This window comes from Oreochromis aureus, linkage group 3, assembly GCF_013358895.1.
Source record: "Oreochromis aureus strain Israel breed Guangdong linkage group 3, ZZ_aureus, whole genome shotgun sequence".
In the NCBI taxonomy this organism is placed as follows: domain Eukaryota; kingdom Metazoa; phylum Chordata; class Actinopteri; order Cichliformes; family Cichlidae; genus Oreochromis; species Oreochromis aureus.
The window spans coordinates 94282914-94300734 of record NC_052944.1 but is presented as its reverse complement, the minus strand read 5'-3'; the positions used below and the strand labels follow the sequence as shown (position 1 = coordinate 94300734).

General features: G+C 38.5%; 1 long non-coding RNA gene across 1 annotated transcript; it reads right to left on the bottom strand.

Moving 5' to 3' along the window:
• Positions 1–10237: 10237 nt before the first annotated feature.
• Positions 10238–16594, bottom strand: LOC120438492. Its single transcript, XR_005611942.1, has 3 exons — positions 16110–16594; positions 14875–14901; positions 10238–10374 (listed from the first exon to the last, which is right to left on the bottom strand). It is a non-coding gene; the product is annotated as an uncharacterized LOC120438492 (long non-coding RNA).
• Between the last annotated feature and the right edge of the window lie 1227 nt (positions 16595–17821).

The following is a 17821-nucleotide window of genomic DNA, read 5'->3' as shown; positions in this document are numbered from 1 at the left end:
TCTTTCGCCTTTGTACAAATCCAAGCTGGTTTAGAAGAGGAAGCACATCTTTTCCTTCATTTGGACCACTCACCAACCGGCACAAGGCAGCAAAATCAGCCAGTGACATTTCCTCATATTCTGGTGTCTCAGGTCTGCATTTGTATTTATCACTCAAACTTGTCATCCAAATATTACAACTGTCGTGTGTTGTGGATTCCAGGTAGCTCATCGGGCGACTCATTTTACTGGGTTATCATCTGTTGGTACAAATACAACACTGCGGGAACATTTTTTCATTTTTAGGCCACAGACTCGAGTCACACACTCCTGTGCGATTGATTTCTCTTTTTGAGTAAGCCTGCATAACAGCTCTCATTTCATCACATTCATTGACCATGTTCTTATCAGAGTTGTCAATAACTGTCTTTAGGTATTCAGAGAGGCCAGATTCTTTCTTCGTTATATATTTACAGAGGTATTCTATACATGAATAGGCATTCAAAATGAACGAGACATCTAAATTAGAGTTCCACGCTTCAAGCAGGTCTGGGTTGTAATTGTTGATCCAACAGTCCTTTGGGTCACGCTTCAGAATCAGTGCTGTTTTCTTGTTTATGTCTTGGAGGCATTGTTCATACTCATTCATTGTCAAGTTGCATCGTGACAGAATCTGCTCTATGGTGAGGGAAGCAGCTTCAGGTTCCTTCAGCAGGTTCAACAAAGGTCTGAGTTTGGCTTTTGCAGCTTCAGTGTCTGAATCCTCATCCTGTCTCACAATCACTGTTCTTGTGGATGGTGGTTTTGGAAACCCAAATCTACAACCAGAGTTCACACTCTTAAAGCATGTCTTTGTGTGGTTTTTGCTGTGCTTTTGTAGTTCAGTGACTTTTTTGTGCAGTTCAGGCTGTTTTACTGGATCAGGGAGTTGAGCTGAGATGTATCTGTCCACAAAGTCACAGACCGTTTGGTCATCGTCCACATCTACTTCTACCTTTTCTCGAATCCACAGCAACATGTGTATATGTGGACTACCTCTGTGCTGGAACTCAACTCTGTAAAAGTAATCAATGATTTCACCAAGGGGCTGTGCAGGAGAAAAAAGCAAATCTCTGAACAAAGCCTCAACACGCTTATCAAACATTCGCATGGTGGTTACTGGATTTGATCTTAGAATTTCACACTTTTCTGACCAGTCCAGGGCTTCAAAATCAACCTCTTCACCTTGCTGTCTCTTTATTGCTTGAATCACTTCAGGCCATCTCATCTCAGCAGCAGAGAACGTGACAAAGAACTGAGGTGTTCCTATTTGACGAAGCATACTGAATAGATCTTTGGTTGTTTTCTGCCAGTAAGCTGGAGTTCCTCTGAGTGGCTGCATAAATCTGATTGCATCTTTATTTCTTACCAGCTTCTCTACTTCTGTCTTACTTTGTAACATTCCTGATGTGATTTTGCGTCCATCTTTGGTCATAGTTTTACCTTTCCTTAGCTGTATTGTCATGCTGGAATTAGCCAAGTGTATCTCAGTAACAAACTGTGAGAAAACAGGTAATTTGTATCTTTAGCAAATCTTGCATCAATGTTGAAAAGCCTTGACTTGAAGTAAGCACTTGGTGTGAGCTTGAGACGTCTCTTTTCATCCAGTGTATTCTGACCGGTAGGAAACTGCACAGGAAATGCCATGGCTTCCAAATGAGGAGTTCTGAAGAAGCTAACAGGATTGTTTCTTTCTGCAGGAGCCACACAATATGTGTTATCAGTGAAACAGAGAATCTCTTCTGAAATGTCTACAGGCTGCAGACAACTTTCTAGAGCAAAACCTCCATTGTTCAAATCACTTTCTGGTTCCTCTGGATTTTGTTCCTCTGGTTGTTCATCACAGGATTGCATATTAATATCTTGTTCACTTTCAGACTCACTTTCACTCAAAAGGGCATCTTTTCATAGTTGTCAATTTCCATTAGATCTGCTTCATTATAATCATCACTTGCCATGCTGGCTTCATCACTGCTGTCATCATCAGGTAACGTTGGATCACAAAGCAATGCATCATCTCTGATAACAATATCTGTGTACTGTGGATGAATCTGTTTGAGCTTACGCAGGGCTTGGATCAGTTTAGACCAGGTGACAGTCTGGAACAGCTGATGGCCTTTGTAGCACAGTCGTCTTTTCAGCTTGATCCTCATTATCTGTGATTGGCTTCTGAGCCGAGGTAAAGAGTCAACTGTTTGTTGGACCTCAGATGGTACACACACACATTACCACGTATGAGTCTCTGTCTCCCTTTGAAGTGGAATAATCTTAGCAAATGGTATGCATTTGGCAATCAGATGTCTCTCCAGAATGTTGAGATCACACAGTTCAGCTGGAATATCCTGAAGTTCTAAACCATTGACAGCAGCAAGCCTTGGCATGCGTCCACTTTTGAGGGAACTGTGACACGTGTGACAGATATACTCTTTCTTTCTCTCAACAGGAAAGCTGCAGTGATCATTACATGCTTCATCACACACATGAACAAATTTACCAGTTAGACACTGATGAGCTACAGTTTGGTGTTTTGAGTAATTTTCTCTTTTGCAGATTTTCACCTGATTAGGAAAAGAAGCTTTTAAACAAACAGTACAAACATAAGATGGTGCTGACTTAATGTTTGATCTGAAACGAGATATGGCCTCATTCATTAAAGTGTTATCTGGATTAGACTGTAAACTTTCAGCTGGTCGATGCATCTGACGATATTTTCTTTTTATTTTCATTGCACATCTGAAATTATGCATCTGTCTAAAAGAAAAACTATTCCAATATTTTACTCTCATTCGTTCTCTCATATTCTCTTTGTGTTGTTGCTGAAATTGTCTCTCTTCTCCATAACGTTTAGTGACGTAAGATCGTTTTTTCTGTTTAAATTCTTCACTTTCTTTATATAGTTTATATACATATGACCTCATGCAGGCTTTATGTTTCTCTCTGAATTCAACAGAACTGCTGTATGTTCTTCTTATACGATCTTTCTGCTTTTCCCTGAATATAGGATTGTCTCTATATGTCCTTATGACACGCTCTCTTTTTCTCTCTCTAATTTTAGCATTTTTCCTTAAAATCCTCGCTTTCTCTATAGAGCCTTCTGAAACGCTCCTTCTGTTTTTCCTTAAAATCATCTCTTTCTCTATAGAGCTTTCTCAAATGTTCTCTCTGTTTCTCTCTATATGTAGCATTGGCTTTATACAAATTACTTTTGTATACATTCTTCTTCTGTCTGTGATCTGGATCATTAGACTTTCGACTGGAATTTTTTTTCTTTGCCTTAAAGCTTTCATCAAAAGTGTACATCTGCCTTTCTTTCTTTTTCTGATTTTCCTTTCTTTGTGGTAGTTTTTGTTGGGCCAGTAATCTTCTCCTCAGTTTTTTCCTTTTTTGTTTATTACATTTCAGCAGTTTATGTGAAACTTCCTGCATTGTCTTAGTTGAACAGGAGGCAGTAGTTGAATCATTCTGAGGAATAGAATCTGATGTTACCTGACTTTCTGTCACAGAAGATGCAGATGGTTCTTTTCCAAATTATGGTTCATCTCAGCAGGTGCTGTCTCATTTAAACAATCCACTCTGGATGTCGTCACTTCCATGGTACTGTATTTGGTGGTTTTGTTAGCATCTTTTGTTCAGCAGTGTTTTCACTGTGAAACTCAACGGGCTGTAGCTCATAAGTGCAGGTTGGTGCGATGCTAAGCATGCGGTACAAGCGTTTGAGCCTGTCAATCATGTCGTTAAGACGTGTGAATTTTAACATAACTGCAGTTCCACCACTTACAGCTAGCGACAATGGCATTCCAGTAGACTTACGTGAGTGAGGGTCAAAGTATGCGTATTCACCTGAAGTCAGCCTGCAAACTGCGATGACATTTCCTCCCATGACTAGCAAAGCGTAGCGAACCGCTGAAGCCAAACACTGTAGTCCCTGTTCAAGGCTCAGAAGATGATCTGTACCATCGAATGTGCCGTAACGAGCAAACTGAGGCATATCCACTTGATACTCATGTCTGCGGCTGGTGACCACTGTGGGAAGCTCATCAGTGGCTAGAAACACGCTGTTCACAAACCTCTTTCTGGCATCTGAATACATGGCATGGCCTTTGTCCAACACACGGTTAAGATCTGCTCTGGTAATGAATTCATCCTCATGTAAGAATGACAGGAAAACCAAACTGTTCGCCATGCATTGCTTATTCCGTGCTTTCCATACTTAATAGAAGCCTGGCTTCGGGACGCACAGATGCTACTCACTGTGTGGACGACTTTCACTGTTTGTAACCTGTACATGAGACGGTCCTGGAGCTTCTCCATCATGCTGCGTTTGCACAGTTACCTGTTGTACTTCAGCCTTTGGCACAGACACTGAGAAAACACCTCTCTTTACCACATCTGCATAAGACACTGTGGCTGTCTGAACGCTGTTCTGCACTTCCAGACTGGGAACAGTTGTAACAGACACCTTTACCTGCTCACCGGTCTGAGAAACATTTACCTGTTCTTTCTGCTTTTGCCATCTAAGCTTCTGGGACTGTGACCTTTGACCTTTTCTTGGCATTTTATTGAAGTACAATGTGAGCTTATATATATTTATACACAAATATAAACAAAACTCAACCTGGAAACACTGAAAAACTAACAACTCTTTAACTTACTTTTTAAGTCTGAGAAATGCAAGTTTATACAAATGTTCAAATGTTTTTATAAACGTGTAAATAGATGCAAAAGGTTGACTTTAATCCAAACTCAAGATAAAAGATATTCAAAGTTCTCTGAAAACACTTGGCTCAGTTTTATTGTAGCTTTTTCAAAAATAGAATATTTTTACTTTTTAACCAGACTCGTTAATGATTAGCTCTTAACTTCTGTAAAGGGATATGCAGATTAAATCACAATAATTAACAGGCTATAATAAAACTCTTAGCTTTTAATTAGTGTGTGTAAATCTTTCAGATATGTAAAACTTAAAACAAATATTAGGAGCTGTGGTGGTGTGGTGAACAGATGACAGGCAATGAGGATTCTTCAGCTGGATGTTCTGCAGCAGTCAGGAAACAGGAAGTCTGGGTCCTCAAGGCAGCTTCTCGATGACAATTGTGACTGAACACTTAAACTCAATAACAGAAATTGATTTGTCCCTAAATAATAACAGTATAAACCTACTGTAGTCAAAAGTTACAGTGAATGAAACAGACTAGCAAAACGTATTTGAAGTTATCTAATTTAATATTTTTTTTGAATACAGCAGTCTAAATGTATGTGTTACAAAATAACAAGTTTATCTTATTACAAAAAACCTTAAAGAAGGTGTAAATTTTATATAATGTATCAAAGTAATTGTACCTCTAAGCCAAACTATCAGTGTTTATTCCAAAGTGTTCCAAATAAAAATTTTAATTACAAATCTAGGGCTGTGTAAGTAGTTTCTACTGTACTGTAATTCTACTATTGTAACTTCAACTTTCTACTTGTAATTTCCAGCAAAAAGACTGGATGTGAGAGAGTTTAACGATAGGAAAGAAGGAGCAGTGAGAGCAGAGACCTCTCAGAATTCTGTAACAGATCGATGAAGTACTGGTAACTTCAATTTCCCAAAAATGGGGCCATGTCAAAACTTGATTTCGCCAGACAAAACTTGATTCCATTCAAAATTTGATTCCATTTAAAAACGTGATTTTTGATAACTTAGATAGACCTGAGTGAAGTTGGCCCCCCCACCTTCTTCAAATCAAACTAAAGTGCTGGTTTGTGCTGCTAAAATTGTCGTTTGTGCTGCTTCTGTTTTAGAGATATTAATGAAAATGTAAAGGTCAAAAGGTCAACCAGCCCCCCCACCTTCTTCAAATCCAACAAAAGTGGTATCAAACGTTTGTGCTACATTTGTGCTGGTTTGTGCTGCAAAAATTTTCGTTTGTGCTGCTATCATTTTAAAGATATTCAAGAAAATTTCTAGAGGTCATCAGAGGTCAAACAACCAGCCCCCACATTACCCAAATCCAACAAAGTGGTATCAAACGTTTGTGCTACGTTTGTGCTGGTTTGTGCTGCAAAAATCTTCGTTTGTGCTGCTATCATTTTAAAGATATTAATAAAAATTTCTAGAGGTCATCAGAGGTCAATCAGCCCCCCATATTAATGGAATCAAACAAAATTGGTGTCAATCAGTTGTGCTATGTTTGTGCTGGTTTGTGCTGCTAAAATTGTCATTTGTGCTGCTTCTGTTTTAAAGATATTAATGAAAAGGTCAAGGTCAAAAGGTCAACCAGCCCCCACATTACCCAAATCAAACAAAATTGATGTTAAAAGTTTGTGCTACGTTTGTGCTGGTTTGTGCTGCAAAATTTTTGTTTGTGCCGCTATCATTTTAAAGATATTAACAAAAATTTCTAGAGGTCATCAGAGGTCAACCAGCCCCCCCACATTAATGGAATCAAACAAAATTGATGTCAAACGTTTGTGCTGGTTTGTGCTGCAAAAATTTCTGTTTGTGCTGCTATCATTTTAAAAATGTTAATAACATAACGCCTTGATGCGTGCTTAATCATCCAGGTAAGTAAATCCCAAAAGGTTGATTCTGTTCATCTGGACATTTTCAGTTGGAGAAACGTTTCACACTCATCCAAGTGACTTCTTCAGTCTCAGCTGACTGCAGGTTTCCCCAACCTTATAAACAGTACATTTGCATAGTGAAGGAAACTAGCACCACTGAATGAACAATGTGCTGGGGGGTTAGTTCCATGATTGTTAGTATGCAAATTCTTATGACCATTGATCAATAACAACTAATCAAAGCCTACTGATCAATGGCCATGAGTACCATTCACAGAAAGTGTGGAATGGCTACAATCACAGCATTGTAGGATGGCGAAAGATTTACTCTTGGGCCCCCCTTCTCGATTCAGAGATGGTCAGCATCCTGACAGCCCGATGGACGAAGCTGTCTCTCAGTCTGTGTGTTCTGGCCAGGAGGCTCTTCAGTATCCTTCCTGATGGCAGCAAACTGAAGACGCTGCTGAAGGGATGAGTGGAGTCACCTGTAATGGAGAGGACCTTCCAGATGAGGCAGGTGCAGGGGGCTCAACACACATCCTTGGGGAGCCCCCGTATTCAGTGTTCTTGGGCTGGAGATGTTGCTGTCGACCTGTACTGTGTGCTGTCTTCCTGTCAAGAAATCTAGCAGCCAGTTATACAGCAAGGTGCTGATCCCCAGCAGATCCAGTTTGTGAATGAGTTGCTGGGGAATGATGATGCTGAAGGCTGAACTGAAGTCTATGAACAGCACTCTGACATATGAGTCTCTAGTGTTCAGATGTGTGAGGGCTGAGTAAGGGGCAGTTGAAATTCCATCATCGGTTGAGCATTTTGACCGATATGCGAACTCAAATGGATCCAGGTTGAGGGAAAGCGATAATTTGATTTGATGCATGACTAACCGTTCAAAGCACTTCATAATGATGGAGGTGAGTTTGACAGGACGGTAGTCCTTAAAGCAGGAGGTAGATGACTTCTTGGGTACAGTAATGATGGTGGAGGCTTTGAGGCATGTGGGAACGGCGGCCTGACCCTAGTGATGTGTTAAAGATGTCTGTGAAGACATTTGTGAGTTCCACAGCATAGTCCGTCAGTGCTCGTCCAAGGATGTTATCAGGACCTGGAGCTTTGCGTGTACTGATTTTGGCAAGGGATCTCCACACACTGTCTGGGGATTTGTTCACCACAGTCTGCAGAGTGGGCTTGTAGTCTGTGATGGTTTGTATTCCTTGCCACTGCCTCCAAGTATCTCTGCTGTCACTGAAGCTTTGCTGTAGCTGATGCCACGTGACAGGTTTGCCCTTGCTGTTCTTTGGCTCACCTAATTCCCGGCTCTGAAGGCTTGCATTTTTCAACCTTAGGAGCATTTAAACCTGACCTGTGAGCCATGGTTTCTGATTGGCCCGGACAGTGATAGTCCTGGTGTCACGACCTGCAGGATCGGCAAGGTGCAGATCAGAATCTCTCCACTCCTAGCCCTCCTTCTCTTCTTCCTCTCTCCCCTCTCTCTTCTCTCCCTGTTTTGCCGGGGCGGAACTCATGGCGGCATCATGCCCTCGGTCCACGCCTTACTGGATTGGGAACACCTGGGCCTCATCAGACCAGCTGGTATATTAGAAGGAGGAGATCAGCTGTTCAACGCTGGATTGTTGTGAAGGCTCTAGTCAGTACACGTCTAGCTCAAGTTTCCTGTGCCTCCGTCTCAGAGACTTAACGAGTGTTTCTTTGTTCCTAGATTCCCCGGACCCATCCCCGCGTTTCCCCGTGTGGAGTGTGGAAGGAGTGACTGGTCGCTAACGGAGAAGAGAGAGGTTGAACTGAGCGCGTGTATGATTTCCCCGTTTTCCCTGGAGCCCTGGACCCCTGCCCCTCACGTCTTGTATATAGCATTAACCCCGCACTGTCTGTACATACACTTGGTGAAGATCTGTAAATAAACTGTCTCTGTTTAAACGCTACTCAGGAGTCCTGCGAGTGGATCCTCTAAGCAACCCGTGACACCTGGTCTCTGTGACATCATCGATGCATTTTGGGATGTAGGCAATAACAGTTTCTGTATATTCCTGAAAGTCTGTGGTGTTGTCGTGTGTGGCAGCCTGTGGTGGAAAAGCAGTCTTGCAGTGCCTCTGAGGACCCTTCTGGCCACACCTGTACCTGCTTATGAACTGGTTTGGTGACTTTGACCAGGGGCCTGTGGGAACCCATGGCACACCTAGGTTTCTGCCTGTAGTACTGACCCTTATGCAAAATAGGTGGAATTAAGACACAGTTCCAAAAGCGAACACAACTGATCAGTGCTGAGAGTGGTCCTGTTGCTGAGGTTGGGGTGATCCTGTAATCTCTTATGAACTAGCTCCAATGCTTCCGTGACTGGGATGCAAGTGAAGACAGATGTAACATCTCTCTCTCACTGTACATGTACTGTTTATAAAATTAGGGAAACATAACCTGCACAAACAAAATAATTTGCAGGACAAATGTTTGACATCAATTTTGTTCGATTTGAAGAAGGTAGGGGGGCCAACTTCACTCACATGTGTTTATAAGGTTGGGGAAACCTGCAGTCAGCTGAGACTGAAGAAGTCACTTGGATGAGTGACGAAACGTTTCTCCAACTGAAAATGTCCAGATGAACAGAATCAACCTTTTGGGATTTACTTACCTGGATGATTAAGCACGCATCAAGACGTTATGTTATTAACATTTTTAAAATGATAGCAGCACAAACAGAAATTTTTGCAGCACAAACCAGCACAAACGTTTGACATCAATTTTGTTTGATTCCATTAATGTGGGGGGGCTGGTTGACCTCTGATGACCTCTAGAAATTTTTGTTAATATCTTTAAAATGATAGCGGCACAAACAAAAATTTTTGCAGCACAAACCAGCACAAACGTAGCACAAATTTTTAACATCAATTTTGTTTGATTTGGGTAATGTGGGGGGGCTGGTTGACCTTTTGACCTTGACCTTTTCATTAATATCTTTAAAACAGAAGCAGCACAAATGACAATTTTAGCAGCACAAACCAGCACAAACATAGCACAACTGATTGACACCAATTTTGTTTGATTCCATTAATATGGGGGGGCTGATTGACCTCTGATGACCTCTAGAAATTTTTATTAATATCTTTAAAATGATAGCAGCACAAACGAAGATTTTTGCAGCACAAACCAGCACAAACGTAGCACAAACGTTTGATACCACTTTTGTTGGATTTGGGTAATGTGGGGGGGCTGGTTGACCTCTGATGACCTCTAGAAATTTTCTTGAATATCTTTAAAATGATAGCAGCACAAACGAAAATTTTTGCAGCACAAACCAGCACAAATGTAGCACAAACGTTTGATACCACTTTTGTTGGATTTGAAGAAGGTGGGGGGGCTGGTTGACCTTTTGACCTTTACATTTTCATTAATATCTCTAAAACAGAAGCAGCACAAACGACAATTTTAGCAGCACAAACCAGCACAAACGTAGCACAGTTGATTGACACCAGTTTTGTTTGATTCCATTAATGTGGGGGGGCTGGTTGACCTCTGATGACCTCTAGAAATTTTTATTAATATCTTTAAAATGATAGCGGCACAAACGAAAATTTTTGCAGCACAAACCAGCACAAACGTAGCACAAACGTTTGACACCACTTTAGTTTGATTTGAAGAAGGTGGGGGGGCCAACTTCACTCAGGTCTTAGATAGAGCTTGTGGGATAGAGTGAAGCAAGATAGAACGTCTTGTCAAAATAGATAGAGTGGGTAGAGTGATAGGACAGACTGAATGGCTTGTTAATGATAGAGGGAGAGAGCTTCTGCAGCAGGTCACCTGTAAGACACAAAGAGACAGGAATTAGGCATATTTCAAATAAGCTTGGCTTTACCACTTTCTTCAGACTATAAGGTGAACTTAAAATCCTGTCATTTTCTCAAAAATCAACTGTGTGCCTTATGTATTGATTCTGGTTGTGCCCACTGACCTCGAACTGGATTTATGTGATACCACAGGGCTCAAACTTCTGTCAAAATGTTTTAGTACAACTCTGGTAAGCTATGAAGCTGCAGCGCTTGATGCACTGCTGGAATATTACAGCTACCATAGTCAGGAGCCTCATGGAGTAATAGCTACTGTGTGTCATCACAATATTATGGTGTGTGTATAAGTACCTGACACCTTTTAAAAGACATGCTTAAGAATCAGATTTTAATCTGATCAACCCATCAAAAATTTGATGGATTTGTAAAGGAGAGATAAATTGAAAAAGTGATTGTATTGTTTTGCATTTTATATGTTACAACTGGATAATGTTGAGAGTTATTGTGAATGAGTTAAAATTTCAATTGTCTGTGTTGTTTGGCTTAATTCAACTTGTAGTCTGAAAAATAAAGTACATATAGGGCTTTACACACTGAAGAGTTCTACAGTACATTATTGGACTGAACTGAATAAAAATGGTTAAAAAATGATGGTGGAACTGTTGTAAGGACATTCTGAATTCTATCAGCACAATAAAAACAAACAGAACAAAATTAAACTACCATGTGCTGCTACAATAACTTACAGTAAATCTTATATGGTCCAACAAAGCCCACACACTGAGGTTAAAGCAGACAGTTTCAGGCCACCTGCTTTAAAAACTTTACATCCAATCAACTCAAATGTAAGCCACGTCACATGTTTCAAAATCCCCAAAGTTCTCTCATCCCTGTTTCTGTGTGGGACCTGGGACAACAGTATATCATAATATCTAGAGAGCCGTTAACATAAAAATAAACAATAATTTAAGCAGTCTGACTTTGGGCAAAATGTGAAATTTGGAGATGGATGGTTCCTGCTTACACATTTCTACATATTTCGGTCACATTAGAGGCATGTTTAATACATAGCGATAAACACACCACTAAATCTATGATAAACTTATCAAAGTTGATATTAAGGCCTAATTAATGTATTATGATGATAATTTCTTTGTAGATCATTTAATGATAAACAAACGAATGTTGTATCTGTGATGTTTTAAGTAAGGTCTTTGGTGGAGATTCTTCCATTTCTTCAGAAACATGACTTTCAGATAGTTCATCTTTTGTAAATGTGGGAAAGATTTTGTAAATAAAACAAACAAACAAAAAAACAAAAAAAACCCCACAGTCTTGTTAAAAAATATCTGTCCCTTTACAAATCTTATATTTTCATCACACTTCCGTTTTCCAGGAAATTGATCTGAAGCGCACAAGTAAGTCCAACTGACTAATCAGAATCTCGACTTTGATGAAATGGAGATCCTTGAAATGATTTCAAAACACTATTTTTGACCTTAATTAAGACAACTCTGAAATTAAAGTGGACCAAAATCCCCCAGTGATGTAAATCAGTCATTACTAGTTACTATAAATGCTTGATGGTAATTGTTGCTAACAGGACTTTCACAGCTGGGTATTAGAGAACAGATAGCTCTGGTTTGATTTTTTCTGCTTCATACATGAAATCATCACTTTAAAACTGCTTGTATTTGTATTTATCCAGGTCATCCTTGTTAGAAGATTTGAAACGTGACAAAAAAAAAAAGCATAAACAAAATAAATCTGCAAGGAAGAAAGACTTTTCCCAGCACTGCACCTCAGACAAAACCTATACTTACCAGACTTGAGACGATCAGATCAGCAGTCTAGACAAAGAAAACAAAACATCAGATCACTGTTTAATAATTCAGACTGTTGAGCCTCTTCACACACAATCCAATTTACTGTGACATTAAATAACTAGTAAAATCCTCCATTTCTTCAAGCCTTTATGAACTCACTGTAGTCTAAAGAGGGCACAATTTAATTGCAGAGTCTCAGATGGCTTTAACATGTTTAATAAAAACATTTGTACTACAGAATTGCAAAGAATAGGCACCAAAATTTGTTGGCACAAATGCAGGATATACCAAATATTTCGTACACAGAAGCTTTGTGGCTCCAACATTTTCTATCGCAAGTCAGCTCTAATAAAATGTGAAGAACGACAACTTTTAATCGCATTTCAGATTAAAAATGTTGAATACAAATTAATTATTTAAATCAGAAGCAACAGAAAACAACAACAACAGTGGCACACCATTTTTTTAATGAAATTTTCTTAAAAATATTACACTAAAAAGTCTTTCCATTGTACTTGTTGCTAGCAATATTTATGTTTTTTGCAGTATATCCCTTTTTGGCAACATTAATATTTAATTTTAAAATATTGGCTTCAATATACCTACTCCAACTGTACTTCTCTTACATTTTAATTATTATGTAAGTGTTTAAGCTATCACTTACAGTCACTCAGGCAAAATACTTCTAGTGTTTCAACTTCATGCTAATTCATAAGTGGAATGAAAGAGACAATAAAATCGATAGCTGTGGTGCTTTTAAGTGTTTAACGTACCACCTATACTCACCTAAAGCACTTTCATAGTTTTGTTTGATACTTAAATCCACAAACATAAGGAGAAATCGAACAACTGCATAAAGATATCTCTGACATTTAACTATGTTTGGACTTGATAAGCCATCAAAAATTAAAATCAGACAAAATGGGCTATTAAACTTCATTGATATTTTCAGGGGCAGTCAGTGGTCCTGTGTGGGGGCTTTGCTGCTACAGATTCTAAATCCTGACTATTTGTTTTGCCCATGAGTGAATGGAAAGATGACACAAATAGCCAAACTACTATAAGTAAATTACTAAACATTACCATTACTGTCTACTTACCAGCAAAGGCAAAACCAGAGATCTGTTCACTCTGTGTAACAAAAGACAAAGAACAAAAATACAGGATCAGACAACTCCAATCAGCATTAGAGTCAATACTTCATCACTCTCTGTAGTCAAAAAGCTTCCGGAAACTTCTTTGTTAAACACAGCTGGAATACAAACAACAACTCTCCTCTGTTTTCTTTTTCCGCACCCTAATAAAGATTATCATCTTCATAAAGGTAATATGTAGTTTTATCCATTTGCAATAAGCCACACAAGTTTCTTAGTCATGTAATGCTCCAAAATTTAGGTTCGATTACTTAAGAGAGTAGATATCGTAACCAATGATTTGCAACCCCTAGCACTGCACACTTTATCAAATGGTGATGTCACAATTTAAAAGTAAGCAACAATCACAAATGATAGCTTGTATGGAATGTTTGTAGGCTTTAACATTTGAGGTGGCCTGAATTCAAATTCTATTAACACAATAAAAACAAACAGAGTCTATAAACTTACACCAAGATGTACTGCTACAATAACTTACTGTAAATATTATATGGTCTAACAAAACCAACACACTGAGGTTAGAGCAGACAGTTTCAGGCCACCTACTTAAAATTCATGCCACATCACATGTTCTCAATCCCCAAAGTTCTCAAATCCCTGTTTCTGTGTGTACTTACCTGGGACAACAGTACATCATAATATCTGGGCACGCAGAAACAGGGATTTGAGATCCGTTAACATAAAAGTAAACAGTACTTTATTCAGTGTGACTTTTGGCAAAATGAGAAATTTGCAGATGAATGGTTCCTACCAAGCAGTTTCTACATATTTTAGTCACATTTGGGGTATGCTTAATACACAGCCATAACCACTCCACTAAATCTAGGACGTACTTATAATGGCCAATTTAAAGGCCTAATTAAAAATGTAGTATGGTAAATGGACTGGTTCTTATATAGCGTTTTTCTAGTCTTCTGAGCACTCAAAGCGCTTTATAAAACTTGTACATTCACCCAAGCACATTTCTCCTAAGTGCTTCCTAACTGACATTCACACTCTGATGGACACATCAGAGAGCAACTTGGGGTTAGTACTTTGCTCAAGGATATTTGGCATACAGACTAGTGGAAGCTCATTAATCGAACCACCAACCTTCCGATCAGTAGATGACCTGCTCTACCACCTGAGCTACAGCCACCCCTATGTATGATGATCATTTCTTCGTAGATCTGTATCTGTGCTTTTGATTTTTACCAGTCATCAACAAAATCTTTAATTAAAAGACTAATTCAAAAACAGTTTTCAGACAGTGACATAATTATTGAGGGAAAGAAGCTTTTGAAATCCACTAGGCCCTACTGAAGACTTAATTGTACCTAAACTGCTGCTCATGAGCTGCTCTAATGTGAAAACAATATGTGCTGCTACAATAACCTACCGACCTCTGTAGGTCTGGAAATGTTTACACAGACTTTTCTAGGATTTGATCAATTTTAATGATCACCAATAGCTGTGCTGACTCAAAGCACTAAACTGAATCTCCTATAATGAGAAACATTTCCCAGCACTGCACCTCAGAAAACCTTTACTCACCAGACTTGAGACGATCAGATCAGCAGTCTAGAGAAAGGAAACAATTCATCAGATCACTGTTTGAAGATTCAGACTGTTGAGCCTCTTCACACACAATCCAATTTACTGTGACACAAATTAACTAGTAAAATCCTCAATTACTTTAAGCTTTTTTTAGTCTAAAGAAGAGATAATTGAACTGTGTGGTCCCACATGGCTATAGCAAGTGTAATAAAAGCATTATTACTACAGAAATGCAAAGAACAGGCACCAATATTTGTTGGCACAAGTGCAGGATACACCAAATATTTCCTACACAGAAGCCTTGTGGCTCCAACATTTTCTACAACAGGTCAGTGCTAATAAAGTGTGAAAAACCAAAACTTTTAATGTCCTTTCAGGTTAAAAACATTAAATACAAAGTAATTATTTAAATCAGAAGCAACAGAAAACCTCATGTTTTGGTTAGTCTGATATGAATATGCAAATCCTAAAATACATATAAATATTGACATGTTACAATAACAGAGGTGCAGAATGCTTTGTGATTAAAATGAAATGTCTTAAAATATTACACTAAAAAGTCCTTTCATTGTACCAGTTGCTAGGAATATTTATGTATGTTGCAATGTCCCTTTTTGGCAACATTTCTATTTAATTTTAAAACACATTATGTTCACTAAATAAGTAATAAACTAATTCGACACACTGGCTGTAATGTACCTAAGAATGTCCACTCACACCTCTGGTTCTCTTCGTTTTTATTATTGCTTAACTGTTAAAGCTATTACTTATACCGAGTCAGGCAAAGTACTTCTACAGTGTTCTGACTTTAATGTAATACATCAGCAGAATTTGAGAGACAATATAAATCAATACCTGTGCAGCTCTTAAGTGTTTGAGCAACCACTTATACTGACTCCCCTAAAACATTTTAATTGTTTTGTCTGCTACTTAAATGCAAAAACATAAGTACAAAATGAACACCTGGATAAAGACATCTGACATTCAACTGTTTGGATTCAATAAACCATAAGAAATTTAAATCATACATAAATGGGCTACTAAACTTCAGGGACATTTTCAGTGACAGTCAGAGGCCCGTGTGGGGGCTTTGCTGTTACAGGTCACAAATCTATGTTTTTGCCAATCAGTAAATGGAAACATATCACAAAAGTCAAACTGTATTTAAGTTGCCAAATGTGCTACGCAATGCCAGGTTTATACTGCTTCAGTTACAATCACTGTTTACTTACCAGCAAAGGCAAAACCAAAGATCTCTTTCACTCTGTGTAACAAAAGACAAAGCACAAAAATACAGAATGAGACAACTCAGATCAACATCACAGTCAATACTGCATCACTCTGTGTAGTCCAAAAGACCCAGTACACTTCTTTGTTTACCACAGCAACAAACAACTCACCTCTTTTTTTTCTACACCTTATTAAAGATTACTGTCTTCATTAAGGTAATATGTGGTTTCATCCATTTGTAATAAGCCACACAAGTTTCTCAGTTATGTGATAGCTCTATTAGTTTGGTGCTGTTAGATAACACAGTAGATTTCATAAGCAATGATTTGCTACAGCTAATGCTGCACACTTTATTAAATTCTGACATCACAATTTTAAAGCATGAACAATCATAAATGAAAGCTTGGATGATATATTTGTAGGCTTCAACATTTGAGATGGTCTGCATTCAAATTCTGCTTCCTAAAAATATTATCACCTGCACACAGTATCATTTAGTATCATTTAATATGCTGTTGTTTTAAATATCTACATATCATATTTATAATATTAATGGCGCACTGCTGCATTTTATTTATTTGAAGGTGGCCTTTTTTATATTTCATTAATTTTTCACAATGTGAGAAGTTAAACAGAGCTGCAGGTGTAGGTTTTACTTAAAAACCAACCTGCACAAACAAGTGTTTGTTGAACAGTTCTTAAAAATTTACTAAAAAACTAAAATTGCTTGTTATGAGATGTTATTATTCTTAAGTGTTTTATCCCCACTCTCTCTCTCTCTCCTGTTAATTAACCCACAACACAGACATGTCCTTTGAAGAAGCTGACGCAGCTGCTTCAGCAGCTAATCAGTGATTCTAAAATGGCTGCTCATTACCTTACAACCTAAAGAATGAGGCGAGAACTAACTTCAGCTTCCCTAAGAGACTCAGAAACACTAACACACCAAATGAACCAAACAAAACAAATAAAACAACACAATAACTGTATTATACAATTAAATGAACCATATTCATTTCACACTGGGCCTATAGGACCGCTAGGCGTTAGCGCATAGGTTGTTAGGGCTAGCATACCAAACCCTCCTTTTAAATACTAAAATTACAAAATTTCACTAAAAAAGCAGCCATTGTGTTACTTTAATATGACTTATACTTTGACTGGGTTTTAAAGTAACTAACAACAACTATGTAAATCACTCAAACAGCTTATAGACATTTAATTTCAGAGAAGAGAGACAGAGAAGCAGGCTTACCGGCAGGGATCAGCAGAGAGTGGGCGGAGATGCAGGAGTGAGCCGGAGAGGTAAAAAAAGAGGCATTCAGGGGTAGTGGGAAACCCGGCATTAAACAAAATTGGCATTGAAAACGTGACAAATATATGTAAATTTAAATATTATTATACTAGATTTCTTTGGAACAGAAAACAGCTGGCAGAAGTTTAATTCTCTAAGTTGAATAGATATTTCAAACAGGATTATCAGAAGTTGAAATAGCTAAAATCATAAATAAATATAAGGTCATTATGTTAAAATGTAGTGTATTATGATAAGTTTATTTAACTGTCTGGAGTAATAAGAATCGTCTTCTCCTGAACACCAACACCAAGGGGCTGGTGTTGGTGTTCACCTTAGCATCCTCACAGGACAGTAGGAGCTGCAGAGGCTCACCTCACTGCACTGCAGGAGTCAGAGGTTCAGAAGGTACTTTAACCC